The sequence below is a fragment of the Coccinella septempunctata genome, chromosome 4 (assembly GCF_907165205.1).
Source record: "Coccinella septempunctata chromosome 4, icCocSept1.1, whole genome shotgun sequence".
In the NCBI taxonomy this organism is placed as follows: Eukaryota; Metazoa; Arthropoda; class Insecta; order Coleoptera; family Coccinellidae; genus Coccinella; species Coccinella septempunctata.
Genome location: NC_058192.1, coordinates 37,760,556 through 37,776,794, shown reverse-complemented (window position 1 = coordinate 37,776,794; position 16,239 = coordinate 37,760,556). Strand labels below are relative to the sequence as shown.

At 38.5% G+C, this 16,239-nt stretch overlaps 1 protein-coding gene across 3 annotated transcripts in view; it reads left to right on the top strand.

Moving 5' to 3' along the window:
* The window catches only part of LOC123312511 (ras-like GTP-binding protein RhoL), a 340,108-nt gene that overhangs the window by 176,419 nt on the left and 147,450 nt on the right, over positions 1 to 16,239 (top strand). The gene's annotated exons all lie outside the window — the stretch shown is intronic.

Genomic DNA, 16,239 nt, shown 5'->3' with positions numbered 1-16,239 from the left:
ATATGTAAAGCAATTTTATGGCACTTTGACTTATGTGACTTGAGATTTGATTATTTATGGATAATGTAAACAAGAAACTTTGATACTGTTGTTTTTATTTTTTAATTAGGTAACTTATACTTTTATTTAAATAAGAAAGAAGTAGCCCCATTATAGGAGCAAATTTTCCAATCTTAATTGTTGCTTTTTAAGAATACTTCCATTTCTTTTTACGAAAAGAGAAAGGGAAATTTCTCACCGTACATAAAAAATATATCGGGTAGTAAATTATTCAATTCAATTTTAATTGTCACAGTGAAATTGTTAAGAAAATGTAATCCTTAACAACAAAAATAAATGGTCTAATGTTACTGAAAACATAAATCTAATTAGTCATCTTTTTTTCCGGAAAAAATATTTTTCATAATAAGGAAAGTGTGGCACAACAATTATGGGATGAAATTTTTCAATCTGTTGGGAATTCAGCCCACCAATTCATTTAGCGAGTTTTTTTCATATTATTTCGACACTTCAGATCGGTACTTTCAAATTTTCCGAATTCAATTGTCATTAAAACTGAACCGAAGAAACTTCGAATTGAAGAAATTCAAATAAACCAAATTCCCGCCACAGTTGGCCCTTCCAAATATGGCGGAAACTATGTGACACTTTTGTTACAAGGAAAATATAGAATATGCTCCCTCCCCTCCCCCAACTGGCCTCGATACCGACGAGATTTTCTGAAAAAGAATTTCTCCAACATCACTTGTGAAAAATTAAATTCAAGATACCCGGACTCTTATTCATCATTTAAAGTCCTGATTTCTGCCTCGGAATATGAGAAAGCTCTCGTGAGCTCGAATTGGCCTAATAAGGTCAATGTAAACCGTTTTTTCCAGCGTGGGAAATACAAAGAACGACTGGATTGAGTTCCCCCTCAAATTATTCAAATAATGGAGAATTCAAGTTTTTTCAATTGAACGTTCAGTCTATTTCCAATAAAATTGATACGCTGGAAGTACTTGTGGAGGAAACTAACCCTGATGTGCTGAGTGTGGCTGAACACTGGTGTAGTTCGGGTAGTGTCAGTGTTGTGTCAATTGCGGGTTATGACCTAGCGGATTATTTTTGTCGCGAACGAAGGCAACACGGTGGCTCAATGCTGTATACCAGGATGGGATTGCAATTGAATAAACTTCCCGTCTCGGAATTCTCTGTAGAAAGGCATATAGAGATGTGTGGTATCTCAGTATCTGCTGAGAACTCCCGTCTGGGTATCATAAGTATTTATAGACCTGGCACTGGAAATCTCGAATTGTTTTTTGAAAAACTGTTTTGTGCCCTTCAGGCTTGTTTTGATCACATAGATTATGTCTTCCTGTGTGGAAACTTAAAAATAGATTACTTGAGTCCTAATTCAAGCGATTTCAAGTTACTAAACGAATTGATGGATTGTTTTCGTTTAAAGGTCACATCAACAGAGCCAACTAAAGTTTTCACATACAGTAACGGTAGGATCTCTATTTCTGAACTTGATTATATCATCACGAATGCTCATCTGGAAAATTATAGTGTCGCTGTTTTTGAGTGATCATCGAGCTATACTTCTCAAGCTCAATTTGGACCCTATATATAATCATAAATCTAAAATGTCCTTAGTTCAAGATTTGAGTCAGGATTGTATCTTTAATCTAGTAACATGTCTATCAGAGTGTGAATTTGACGAAATTTACAGGGAAGATGATATTGATCAATGTTTTGAAATGTTCATTGGTGTTATTAATTACTATTTAGATTTATGTTGCCCTCTAAGAAAGATCAATAATGTATTAGGAAAGAAAAGTTGGGTAACATTGGAAATACTGGAGAGTAAGAAAAACCTTAATAATCTATATTGGCTACATAGGAACACCCGTTCGAAGATCACTTACGAAAACTATAAGAAACAAAAAACTAATCATTACTCAATAAAGTCCACCAAACTAAATGCCCATTGTTCAAGGATAGCTAATTCTAAAAATAAAAGCAAAACGGTCTAGAATATTGTAAACAACATCATTGGCAGACCAGACAAAAGTAATAATCCCATGTCCATTGAGTTGGATGGTACAGTGTTCTCTGAACCTACAGAAGTTTCTAGCCTGTTTGCTGGATATTTTTCCACCACAGCGAGAGAAAGACTGTACACTTGCTATGGTAATAATCTATCACTTTCTTGTACTTACTATCCCTAAACACCAATTTCTTTTTTATCCCGTGTCTCCTTGGGAAATTGACCGCATTTGAGTTAGGATCCTAAAAGAGATTTCTCCAGCAATTAGCCATCACTTAGCAAATCTGATAAACATATCCGTAACATCAGGAAAGCTTCCAAAGCTTCTCAAAGAATCTATTGTTGTCCCCATTTTCAAGAAAGGAATTATCCACGATATAACAAACTATCGTCCAATACCAATTTTAAGTGTCGATTCAAAAGTATTTAAGAGTCGTCTATGCGAGAATGGTTGATTATCTCAGTAGGTTCAAAATATTAAACTCAGCTCAGCATGGGTTCAGAAACTCTCATTCCACTCAAACAGCTGAAATTAGCTTCATTGAAATTATATATAAATGTTTAGAAAAAAATATGCAGGTAGCTGGAATATTTTTTGACCTCTCCTGTGCTCTTAATACTCTCAACTTCAAGTTGAGTGGAGTATGGTCAGTTGCGCTCTATTAGTATCCTCCTTACCCTCTCCAAAGTGCTCGAGCGAATAATAGAAATGCAGATAGGTAAGGCATTTCTTGGATGTAAATAATATCCTGCCTTTAAGACAATCAGGTTTTAGGAGAGGGTACAGCTGTGAAAGTGCCCTTGCTGATGCTACTAATGATATCTTCAGGGCATATGATAGAGGTGATATAACGCTGTTGGTCCTGCTGGACTTCAACAAGGCCTTTGATACGATCAGCCATGAGATCGTGCTTGTGGTACTTCGCTACATAGGTTTTGCAGACAGCTCCCTTCGTATGATAGCCTCGTATTTGGCGGAGCGTGCGAGGAGGGTTGTGCTCGATGGTCGTTGTTCATCGCCCTTGAATCTTGAGAGGGGGGTTCCTCAGGGTAGTACACTGGGCCCTCTTTTGTTTATTGTATACACCATCATGTTTCGTTCATACCTCCGATACTGTAGATCGCATTTCTATGTGGATGACAAGCAGGTCTACCTTTCTTTTCCTGAGGAGGATATTCATCTTGCTGAGGATAGGATTAACGCGGATTTGAAATCTTTCTCCAGTGTTTCTCGGAACCAATCAAAATCAAACTTGATGATGAGTGTCTTCCTTATTCAAACTATGGGAAGAGTCTTGGTCTCATGGTAGACTCTAAGATGCGGTTTAGGGAACATGTCACCAATAAATTGAGAGTGACATACTATAATTTAATAATGATATATAGTCACAGAAGCTACCTGTCACAGGGGATAAAAAAGATGCTCTGCGATAAACTCGTCCTCTCACACTTATTAGTAGTAGTGTTTTTGTGCCTTGTTTGGATATCCTCGATCGATACCGAATTCAGAAAGTTCAGAACTCATGCTTAAGGCTAATATATGGTGTGCGACGTAGGGAACACATATCTCCGGTTCTAAAACAATCTGGCTAGCTGAATATGGGCAATAGGGCTCAGGTACACATGGCCCTTTTCTTTTTCAAGATAATGAAGTATGCAACTCCTGCGTACCTCCATCGGAGGCTGACGTATCGAACTGATGTTCATAATTTAAATCTTAGAAGAAGAGCTTTATTGACAGTACCTCAACATAGAAAACAGATTTTCAAGAGATCAATTTTTTACAATATTGCTCATGTTATGAACTCAATCTCTTCTCTGGATCTTGAACAGTCTCCAACTATAAAAAACATTTGAGAAGACTTCTTTTATAATCGCAGAACTAACTAAGATAAAAATAAAAAAAACAATCAATTAATAGGTCAGAATGTAACAGCGAACTCTCAAATATATTTAACTCCCCTCCTTCTAGTTTGAGGTGTAAGAAAACGCTGTAAGATTTGTATATTTGGGAAAATAACAATAAAAGTATTATTATGACTTTAGCCTTGCGGCTTTCACACTCCTCTCCAGAGGAAAATTCACTTATCCCAGATATCTCAGATATCAAAAGGATTAAGCTCTGTTGGAGCCCTTTCCAGGTTTTCGGGCTTGTGGTGGTGGTCGGGTCCGGGTCGCTCCTCGGCTCCCTGCCGCCGGTTGGATTCCTGCTCCACCCGCACTTCCTGTCGGAGCAGACGGTGTTCCTCTGAATTTCCCATGTACTTGCGTACAGTTCTCGCCGTTCCGAGCAGTACCGCCTTCTGCATGACTTTATAAATATTTTCGTCCAACTGAAGTTTCCTCAAGTTCTCTAGTAGTTTCTTCGGTATCAGGCCTGTAGATGAAATGACAATAGGGATGGTCTTGATATCTTTCAGCTTCCACTGTCTTCTGGTTTGTTCCTCGAGATCTCTGTATTTTGAAATTTTTTCAGTGCGCCTATCTAGAAGACTGTTATTATTTGAAATTGCCATGTCGATGAATAGTGCTGTGTCTTCATCCTTATTGAGCAATATGTGGTCTGGTCTATTGTGGGTTATTTTCCGGTCTATGAGAACCGTGCGATCCCAGTAGAGCTTGTGATGTTCATTTTCCAACACAGCATCCGGATGGTAATTGTAATAAGGAACCTTTTTCGAACTTAGAAGTTGTTGTTTTAGTGCCAATTCTTGGTGAAGAATCTTGGCAACAGCATCATGTCTATTTTTGTACTCCGTGCCCGCGAACTTCTGACATCCCCCTGTGATGTGGTGGATAGTTTCATGTGTCGCACAGCCATAACGACAGCTATCATCCGCCACTGAGGCATCCTTGGCGATGTTTCATGTAGTTCCTTGTTGGAATCACCTGATCCTGGATGGCGAGCATGAAGCCCTCTGTCTCAGGAAACAACCTTCCGGAAGTCAACCAGTAGTTCGACGCAGATATGTCCACGTAATTATTGTTGACCTCGTTCTGGTGCCTTTCATTCAAAGGTTTGCCAATCAGTTTCTGCATTTTATTTTCTGCAGAGTGTTCGACGGTTTCCAAGTGGTCCTGCTGTAGCGTTAACGGTGTAGAAGTATCAGCAACACAAACTACTTGATGGAGTTCTGATGAAGTAGCCTTGCTCAGAAAATATTTTCGAAGTCCTTCAATTTCCTGGGTCATACGGTTGGACAAATCAACAATTCCTCTACCCCCAAGATGTCGTGGCAGCTCGGTCTGTTCTATTGAGTTTTTGGCGTTATGTTTATTGTGTTTAGTCAGCATCGTCCTTATTTTTCTCTGTAAAGCTGCTGAATCGGTGGTCGTCCAAGAGATGATACCAAATGAATAGCTCAGCGCCGAGCAAGCGTAGGTGTTAATCGCTTTTATCAGATTCTTGCTGTTAAGACCAGTTCTCATTATCCTTCCCAATCTTCGGGTGAACTCTGCCGTTAATTCTTTCTTCATCTGGGTCTGATTGATTTTTCTTGCCTGCTTTATGCCTAGATACTTGTATGTGTCCCCTTCCTTCAATACTTCAATTTCTGCACCTTCCTTGAGTTTGAACGTACCATCTTCAATTTTCCCTCTCGTTATGTTCAGCAGTCGACATTTTTCTAGTCCAAACTAGACCATTTTGATGTCTTCCGACAATCCTTCCACCATTTTCAGCATCTGTTGCATTTGTTTTTTGGTAGATGCGAAGAGTTTCAAATCATCCATGTAAAGGAGATGATTCAGTTTCATCATAGTTCTACTGCCGCTCTTGATGGAAAATCCGTAGTTCGTAAAATTCAATATATGAGACAAGGTATTCAGGGCCATGCAGAACCACAGTGGGCTCAGCGAATCTCTATTCTATTGAGCTTTTGGGTTTATGTTTATTGTGTTTAGTCAGCATCGTCCTTATTTTTCTCTGTAAGGCTGCTAAATCGGTGGTAGACGCCAGCCAAAACCCCAGCCAGTGAATCCGCGGACTCCTTGACATCTTCAGAAACTTGCTCTGCAGAATTCCTGACCAACGGGACAGAAACTTTCGAGTTCATCGTTGCTCTCATATATTTGAAAAATTTCTTTCTATCATTGCTCGAAGCAAAACGAGTCTCATAGGAGGCTTTAGCCTTATCAAGCGCAGATGAAACGAAGTTGGAGTAGGATCTGTGGTTGCGGTATTCTGAAACCGATTGACTACGGAGATATCTTTGCCACAAAGATTTTTTGCGTCTGATCATTTTCAGAATATCTTGACTCATCCAAGGTTTTAGTATTTAGTGGGTTGAGTTTTTTTCCTAGTGAACCTTAAGAGCGTAGACCTCATATTATCAATAAAGCTGTTCCACACATCATCGAAATCCTAACATCTGTTGAACAGTTCCCTACAGCTGATTCCATGAAGCTCGGTGTTTACTGCTTCATATCTTATTATGGGGATCGTTCTGGTATGCCGAGGTAAAGTATGTAAAGAAGTCATCTGGAGCATTGCAGTCAGGACAACATAATCAGACTTCCCAAACGGTCTTAGATAGTCTATCCTAGAAATCAGGTTGGAATCGGAGGAAATCATCCAATCCAACAAAGAGGGTTTTTGACCACTTCTATATCTGGTCGGTTCCAGAACGAGCTGCTGCAATCCAGAATCAGTAAATAAGGGTACGATGATGAGGTACTCGGAGGAACGTGTATAAGAGGCCAGTGAAGGTCCGGGCAATTAAAGTCTCCAATAACTAAAATGTTATCCTTTGTTGAAGATAGTTCACACAAAAAATCAGACAAAACGTGATGATAAGCACAAGGTCGTGGACGATATATACACCCCACGGACGGTGATTGAGAAATCTTTACACGAGATGTCCACAAACAGATTATCAATTCCAGACCAGTCCCTGTGCACAACATCAATGGAAAAGTTGTCAGAGATGTAGTCGCTTACATAGATACAGACTCCACAATAACCAATGGCATTCATATTGTCATCACGAAAGAGTGTATAGGATGGAAAAGAGTGAATGCTGTCACTGGTTAAGGGTTTGAGCCAAGTTTCTGTTAGCATAAAGGTGCATTTACACCAAACGAGCATTGTTTTCGAACGTTTCAAAACGTTTCGAAACGTTTTGAAATGTTTTCAAACGTTCGAGAACTCAGAATGGGAGGTGTTCACACAGCCCGCGCCTGTCCGAACGAGCAGTTGTTCTTGATAATTCAACGAGGTCTCTCTAAAGTGCACCGACATGGAACCCTCATTATCTATAATGCAATTAGTAAAAATTGCAATAAATTGCAATTTCTACTGAATCTATAGTACTCAGAGTCTCTGACAGTAATAATCTCTCAAATGAACTCTACGCCAAAAGAGGAGACGAACAACCTGGGTGAATTCTTTTCTGAAAGGAAGAAATTATACCCAGCTTCTAGATGACTTGAGAGCGGACGAAACTGAACTTTTTAGAAATTTCTGCCGCATGTCATTATCGGACAAAATTGAGGAAAAAGTGTCAAGAAAGACACCAATCATCGAGAGAGCATTTCCAGCGTCGGTTAGACTGGCACTAACGATTTTTGACTACGGTAGGGTGACCAGACGTCCGTCATTGTGACGGACAGTCCGTCAATCGTCCAAGAAGTCCGTCACTGGAAAACGTCCGTCAAAATTTAATTCAGTATTTTTGTCAAGATCATTTGAGATGGATAGTAAAAAAAGAAAGTGCAAATTTATGGAAGATCTTTCGAAAGAATTTCCATTTTTTAAAACACAAAACTTGATTCTGAAGTCCAATGTACGAAGTGTTTGGGCCAATTCAGATTGCATTTGGAGGAAGAAGAGATAATGTAAGGCATGTTTCAAGTTACGAACATAAAAAAAAATTTAATGCAGCAGCGTCTTCCTCCCTGACCAAATATTTGAGGCATTCAAATTTTGGGGATGAAGAAGCTTCTCTAGAAACGCCTGAAGCACTCTTCTCATTCCACAGTGTAATGCACAACCATTATATTAATATTATTAAATTTTCGTTTTTGTGTTGTAATAGACTTTTATTATTTCTCTATTTTCAATAAATAGATTTTTTTTATCGCCATACCTTGTAGGAAACTGAGTAGCTGGAATCATATACTGGGTGAGTCTTATAGACTCGTACAAATATTTCACAGTAGAATCTTGAGGTCAAAAGAAACACTTTTTTCCTATACCGTTTTTTCCGAATCGGCTCGGTTTAAAAGATACAGGTTGTTAAAAAATATAAAAAAATGTTATTTCTAGGCTTTATCGAATGAAATGAATTTGGAAATATAGTTTTCGAGTAATTTGAAGTTCAAAAATAAAAGATATCTGTGAAATTCGAAAAATTGGGTAATTTTGACCGAATGCAACTCTTTTTGAAAGATCCACAGACGTCACAGATTCATTTAGTTATTTTGAAGGTAATTTGTTTTTCCAGGGATGGCACAGCTCATTATGAAAACCTAAAATGGCTATATCTTCTTATCAGGGTTGAATCGGAAAAAATGGTAAAAAAAAATGTTTCTTTTGATCAGGTCCGTCGGTCATTGAACATTGGATAATCTGGTCAGCCTAGGCTACGGGAGATTCTTATGGTATCATGTACCTTTACCGAATTTCAAAACCATCAATATCGAAAATTATTATCGTCTGTCTGTGAAGCCATCGTAAATGGACTCCATTTCAAATGGATTGATTAATTATGAAATCACGATTCAAGAGATCTCACCAAAATTCAAAATAAATTAAATACCAAGACCCAATAACTTATCACGGTCCACCGGTGATTTCGATGATATGACGCCAGATGTGCAAGGAAATCTGAATCCCTTTGATGATTCGTCGGTTTACCGACATGAGACGGAACGGGATCGAGCATTTTAAAACGTTTTAAAACAGGCTTCGTAAACTTTATTCGGCGTCGATGAGTGTTTACACCGCCTGTGCATATTGCGTGCATTGTTCGCAAACACTGCCTTATAATGAAACGTTACTTTACCGGCGAATGAGCTCGAGCTCTCTGAAACGTTCGAAAACAGGGTTTGCGAACTCTGTTCGACGCCGATGACTGTTTACACCGCCCGTACTACTGTTTGCAAACAGTGTTCGCGAATAATGCTCGTTTGGTATAAATGCGCCTTAATGATGTAAGGACGATGAGATTGAACAAATGACAGTAGTTCAGAGAACTTAGAACCCAGCGATTGAACGTTTGTATACATAATCGGCCATGACATGACTTCTAGTTCTTTTTCGAAGTCCCCGGAGAGACATTTACAGTGGTAGTTACGATTTTAGGACAGCCCTTTACATACTTCATTGTGAGATTCGTCTCTCCTCCGGACTGTCTTGTCTTAAGCTCTTTGCGCAATGAGGAGAGCTCACTAATTTGCAATTAGTCTTCTCCATTCGACATCCTGTATAGAAATGTTTCTGTACTGTGGACTCCAGCGAAGATAAAGTTTGTTCCTCAAGATATGAGTCACAACATCAGGGTTGGAAAATGATACCTTCAGCCAACGTGGTCTTGAAGTATTTCTAGCCGGCAGTCGTGTCACCGCCACCAAGCTGGAACTAGAGTGTTTATGGATGTGATCAACAATCTCCCCAGCAAGCACCACATCCTGGGAGCCATCTCCACTTTCAGATACATCGACTAAAATAATGTGACCTCCTAATACGCTAAAGAACGTCAGAATGAGGTCGAGAAGATGAAGACAAACCGCTTTCCAGGGTAGACACCCTCTCTCTGATTGTAGACAAATCTTCAGATATGGTCGCCTGAGATCGATTGACCGTCTCAACATCCTCGAAGCATCGCTCCAGAGAACTCTGATGTTCGAATAGGATCCTTGAATGATCACTTAAAGAAGAAGTGCAAACAGCTAGCTGAGAAAATAAGTCGTTCTGTCGTTTTTCAACACGTTCAACACTAGCAATCAGGTTCTTCATTTGGTTCATAAACAAGTTAAAATGTTCCAGAGTAATTAATTGACTTTTCGATGAATCGGGATCAGGGACTGCGGCAGTCGGCGTTGGTGAAATAGAAAAACTGCCAGTACGACTTCGCGTGGTGCGCCCACTAGAGGAACATCCAGTACAATCCCACCTACATCTGTGACTGCTTTTCAACAGGGATAACTCCTTCTCTGATAGATTTACACAAGAAGCGTGAAAATATTTTCCGCATTTTGAGCACGATATGGATAATTGACTGCTCGAAACAGTCCTCACGCAGAAAAGACAGGATGCAGGCATAATGAAACACTATCGAGCACAGGCTACTGGCCGAGGATTAACAGAAAAGACACACTTCACTTCCTTGGGCCTATAAGAAAGACTTTAGGGACAGACTGGTGAGGCCACGAGGTAAACTCGCTGTTTAAACAAGTGGGCTTCGGGGTGGTCCGTAATAGTCTAAGATCCCGCTGCAGAATCCTTACGTTCATTACGTACAGAGTTAAACACACATTTTTACATACGTTTATGGATAGGAGAATACACTGATAACACCGCAGCCTGTCAAAAGTGGCCGCAAGTAATTTTATTTAAATTAATGTTAATCGATATTCGAAGAGAAATTTCGTTCACTCCGTATTGAAATAAAATATCATCCACATCATAGCAATGCATGTAGAGAATACTAAAATCCATGGCTGCCGTTGCACACTTGGCCGCAACTACCTCGCAGCCAGGTGTAAGCAGGTAACATTTCGAAGTATTTCTACGTTCATAACGTACACGGATGTTTTTGATATCAAATTAAAGCTAATTTTTTTTCGAATTTCATGATATATGGCTGCCTGTGAAAAAATGGCCGCAAGTTAGGTCTGCCATCTGTTGAAAACGCGAGATATTCGAAATAAAGTGAAAGAGATGGCGCGCAACGCCACTCGTTAGATTAGGAATGTGTATGCTAGCCGTGTGAGTATTCAAAGCCATTGCGCATATTCATATTTATATATATATATTCATATCATCCTGATTCTCCATAGGTATCGAAGTACCCCTCAGAAGCTCCGTAAGCTTGTGCGAGTTCGGAGAATCAGTTGTGTTCTGTGCGTCGATAGATAGGGTTTTTAGCAAGGGGTTCAAACAATAGTAGAAACGACTTTACATTTAATCCAAAATTATAATTACCTAATGGATACTATGAAAAAAACTTGAAGTATAAAGAGATTTATTTCATAACAAAAAATTGTTCATTCACTAAGTATCACTTGAATCAAGTGATATTTCAAATCAGTTGTTCAAAAATCTGGGTGTTGAGATTTTTGGCAATTACTTAAAAGTGGACTGTTACCAAATGATTGAGTTGGAGATGGTAAAATAAAATCTTTATTGTATATCAAACACGTCACATAATAAATAGACACTCGCATGAAGTAAAATTATATACAACATCTAAACAGAGTGAACCTATTTACAAGTATTGAGAAGTTATTGAGAGAATTTGAAAGAAATGTTTCAACGAGAAAATCAACGTTGTATTTGCTTGAGAGAAAGAGCAGGTTGAGTGAATATCATGTATCGAGTAACAAGATCAATTATTATGTGTTTGATAAGAATTGAGAGAATTGAGATAGATCTACTTAAAAACGTGTCCATGTATTTTGAGTTGCATAATAATTGAGCTTGATAGTTATGAATTGATGTGAGTGTTATCATGCAAGCACAACGTTTACAGTGATAGAGTTTACGATTTCATAAACTGTCTCGCTATCAGAAAAACAGAAGGTTGCAGTGACAACTTGAAAAGTTAGAGATATGTAATGTAGTGAGACAGGTATAATGAGACAGAATGAGAGAGAGATGATTACCAACGCTTACAGGAATAGCAAGTCTATTAGAAAAGCAGAAGGTGTTTTATGAGAGTACATAAATTGAGGTGAGTTGTGTTACAAATGTAATGTAGAGAGATGATTACCAACGCTTACAGGAATAGCAAATCTATTAGAAAAGCAGAAGGTGTTGTATGAGAGTACATAAATTGAGGTGAGTTGTGTTACAAATGCAATGTAGAGAAATAAAATATTGTAAACGTAGAAAGAATTAATGAATAGTATTCATAATTGAGATGAAACAAGAAGAGCAGTTCACAACGTTAGAGAAAATAAATAAGGTATCATAAGTTTCAGGTAATAGAGACATGCAAAAGTGTATAATAAATTATACTTATTGAGTTGAAATCAGATTGGACCTCCTCGAGCATTATCACAAACCAGTCTGTCCAAGAGAGTTAATTGAGTGTATTCCTTTGTTCGGAGTGCTGAGTGTAGTGAGATGGATTTCGATCTGGTCTATGAGAAGCCTTCGAAGTGTCCAACTTGAGCGTAGAGGTACCTGAAACTTAAGAGGCCTGAGAAGTCTGATCGTAAGAGGTGTAAAGTTAATCTGAGGTGACATGTATACAAAATGAGAGTGAATACAAGTATATAAGCTTTTAATAGAGTGGTGTGAAATGTGAACTTGGTGCTAAAACTAGAGAAATTAAAATGTGAGTGGTTTTCGAGATGATGTGATTTTAAGCGAGTGGAATATCGATGCATTTTGAGAAGGTTGAAGCAGTTAGGTACATTGAGCACGTGGTTGAATGAGAGATTTGGAGAAAATTGAGAAAATATACATGCAAATATGATAGAGAGATGTAGAGCAGAATATTGCAAATGTAATTGTGAGAAAATGCATAGCGATGGAGAGAATGTTGATAGGAAAATTATGTAGAATGATATTCTAACGTGACACATGCAAAAAATGATTACAGTTTTTGTTGAGTGAAAAAAATACTGTACCTTTTTGAGATGTTGATCGATTGATTAGTATAATATAAAATAATATTATTAGATTTGAGCTGATTGAAAAAAGTTGAGAGTGCACTAAAAATCACGTTAAGAATTTAGACCAAGTTCCAATTCACTTGAGCGAACGAAGAATCTAAAGAGAATGAATTAAATTGAACAGATTCAACAGGTTCCACCGGTTTTTTTTGAACAGCTGATTGACAGCGATTTTAAGGTTACGTTCACAGAAGCATGTAACGATAAACGTAGTCACTGAGTTGCTAAAGATGTGCATCGAGTGGTAGAGTTGGGTTAAAAATTCCTCCAATTTTTAACATCAGTATATTACATTTTTCTCCGATTCCTCGCTGCTTTCATAATCGCAGTTGTCATTATCGTCGTCGCAATCAGACTTATCTTCATCATCTGAAGATTTGTTAGCTGAGGTACGTAATACATTTTCAACCTGTATGGGAGTTCCCAGAAACCGAGTTTTTAGCGGAAAACAACCGGATGAAAAATTATTCATCGGGTTTTATCCGTACGGTGGAAATCTCGCGGCGATAAGCGCCGCCGAAAGTGCAATCCGGTTGTTTTCCGGTGCGAAACTAAACCGGAACACGTGTGAAAGATCCCATTATATCAGTGTTAAAGCGGCTACACACTACCCAACTCGGTCGAGCCAACTGTCGGGACGACCAGATTGGGCTTTGCGTACAGACGGCACGACCGCCTTCCAACTTGGTCAGTTGAATTTCACGATCGCTGAAGTATACATCGCTCGGATCAATGGTGACGGCCATTTTTGCAGCAGCGAATACCTCTCCAGTCAACATCTGAATACAGAATGAGCTCGTTTGCCTCGTTTCCACCCGACTGAGCTTCACACGATCCAACTTGGTCGGTCGGTCGTGCGGTTGGATCCGACAAGACCCTACAAATCCTCTGTCGGCGGTCATAGCTACACACGGACCGATTTCACATCCAACCCAACCAAGTCGGCTTGTCGGCCCGACCGAGTTGGGCAGTGTGTAGCCGCTATAACTCGGAACATCGGGTAAAAACCCGATGGTGTAGAATGAGTCGAACTCTCTCTTACTTTATTTCGGATATCTCGCGTTTTCAACAGATGGCAGACCTAACTTGCGGCCATTTTTTCACAGGCAGCCATATATCATCATATTCGAAAAAAAATTAGCTTTAATTTGATATCAAAAACATCCGTGTACGTTATGAACGTAGAAATACTTCGAAATGTTACCTGCTTACACCTGGCTGCGAGGTAGTTGCGGCCAAGTGTGCAACGGCAGCCATGGATTTTAGTATTCTCTACATGCATTGCTATGATGTGGATGATATTTTATTTCAATACGGAGTGAACGAAATTTCTCTTCGAATATTGATTAACATTAATTTAATTAAAATTACTTGCGGCCCCTTTTGACAGGCTGCGGTGTTATCAGTGTATTCTCCTATCCATAAACGTATGTAAAATTGTGTGTTTGACTGTGTACGTAATGAACGTAGTGATTCTGCAGTGGGATCTCGTACTATAACTCGGTTACGGTTCGGTTCATTGCCAGATCGTACGATTATTCAAATAATTGAAGGAAGAGTAGAACTTCGATTTATGCCGCACCTCAGATTTTAATGGTTATTCATAAAGATAGAATTCTTTATATGGAACAAACTTTCGATTTGAGAGGAACGATTTTTCGAAAATTTCATCAGAATACCTGCATTATCATTATATTATCATGAAATATTATATTTTCACCTTTCGGTCCTTTAAACCTACATTTAAATCCACAAAAATTATATTTTCATGTATGAAATTGTTTTTTCACTGTCCTAACCCAACCTAACAACCTAACCTAACGTCCAAATGATTCAATAAATTTTTGGCCAAAACTTATCAATTATGCACATTTTCCCAATGAATGATCTCAAAACCCAAATTTGTTGAGAAAAACATTCGAATTAATTACGAATTACAGTGAACGAACATTCAGCTGTCATAATTGAGTGCATTTAACGCACATTTCAAAAAATTATAGCTACTGAATTATAAGTTTCTATCTATAAAAAAATAATCATCAAAATCTGATTCTAATATAAGGTTTCTGCACAATCTGGTAACAAAAAGCACGAATGACGCTGTTACCGCACGCGGAATTCGACTACCGAATGTCACTTGTCTAAACAGCGAGTTTACCCCGCTACCAAAGATTATAGAGTTAACTCTATATAGTTAACTCTATAATAATCTTTGCCCGCTACGTTTAACGCCGATTCTCTGAGTGAACGGAAAAAATCGAAATAAGCAATGAATAAAATGCTACTTTTTCGGCGTGAAAAATCCCGATAATTAGGTCAAAAATCTCTCACCCTATAAAATGAACCCCTGATAAGACCCACAGCTACAACAAAATTACCAGTTCAACAATATAATTCAGAACTTGCAGAGCACGGTTTTCAACGTATGTACCAGAGATATTCACGAGACATATTCTTCTTTCTTATCAGTTCCTTGATATCCCTTGGCCTCTTTTATTTGATTTCACAATTTTTCAACTGCTTCATCCAATTTATCCCAACTGTTTATTTGGGGAATTTCCAAGATTTTCTCTTGTAGTAAATCCTTATATTTCTCCCAGTCTGTGCGATCTTTGGTTTGAGTCTCGCCTTCGTTTCTCGAGCCATGTCCCACTATGAATTCTATCGGATTCTGGTCTGGTTCCGTCCTCTATTGTATCGATGGAGATTTCTTCAGTGATATCTTTCATTATGACATTTCCTCTTGGTATATATGTCGGTATATCAGGTCCTATCACTATTGCATTCAGTTTTTTAGCATAAATCTTTAGTCTTCTTCCGTTGGTATTTTCCACTCTACTGTTCTATTCCTGTGATTTGCAGTTCAGATCACCAATTATGATTTTTGGATACCTTCCTTCTAGTAGTGCTCACAAATCTTCTTCCAGCATGTCCTTATCTGGTGATTTATAGGTTGAAATTATTTTCACATGTTCTCGACTGGTAATAACAATAATCGATATTGCTTCTATATGTTGACCATTAAATATTCTGTCAAAGTGGAGATCAATATGGTCCTTCTTGCTAGTATAGCAACGCCACCTGTGCTGTCTGGTCTATCATTTTTATTTATATAATAGTTGGGAAATGCCATCCGTAAGTTGGGGTTTAGTCGCGTTTCTTGAAGAGCTATGATATCAGGTCTCTTCTCTTCAATCAGTTATTCCGGTTCTGGTCTGAGAGCTCTCAAACCTTGTACGTTCCACGAGACGATGATGATGTTTTTCTTCATCATTGTGTCAGTTATTAAATATTCTTGATAATTTGTTGCATTTTCTTCTCAATTTCTTTCTCCAAATTCTGCATCATCGTGATTAGGAGGTTTT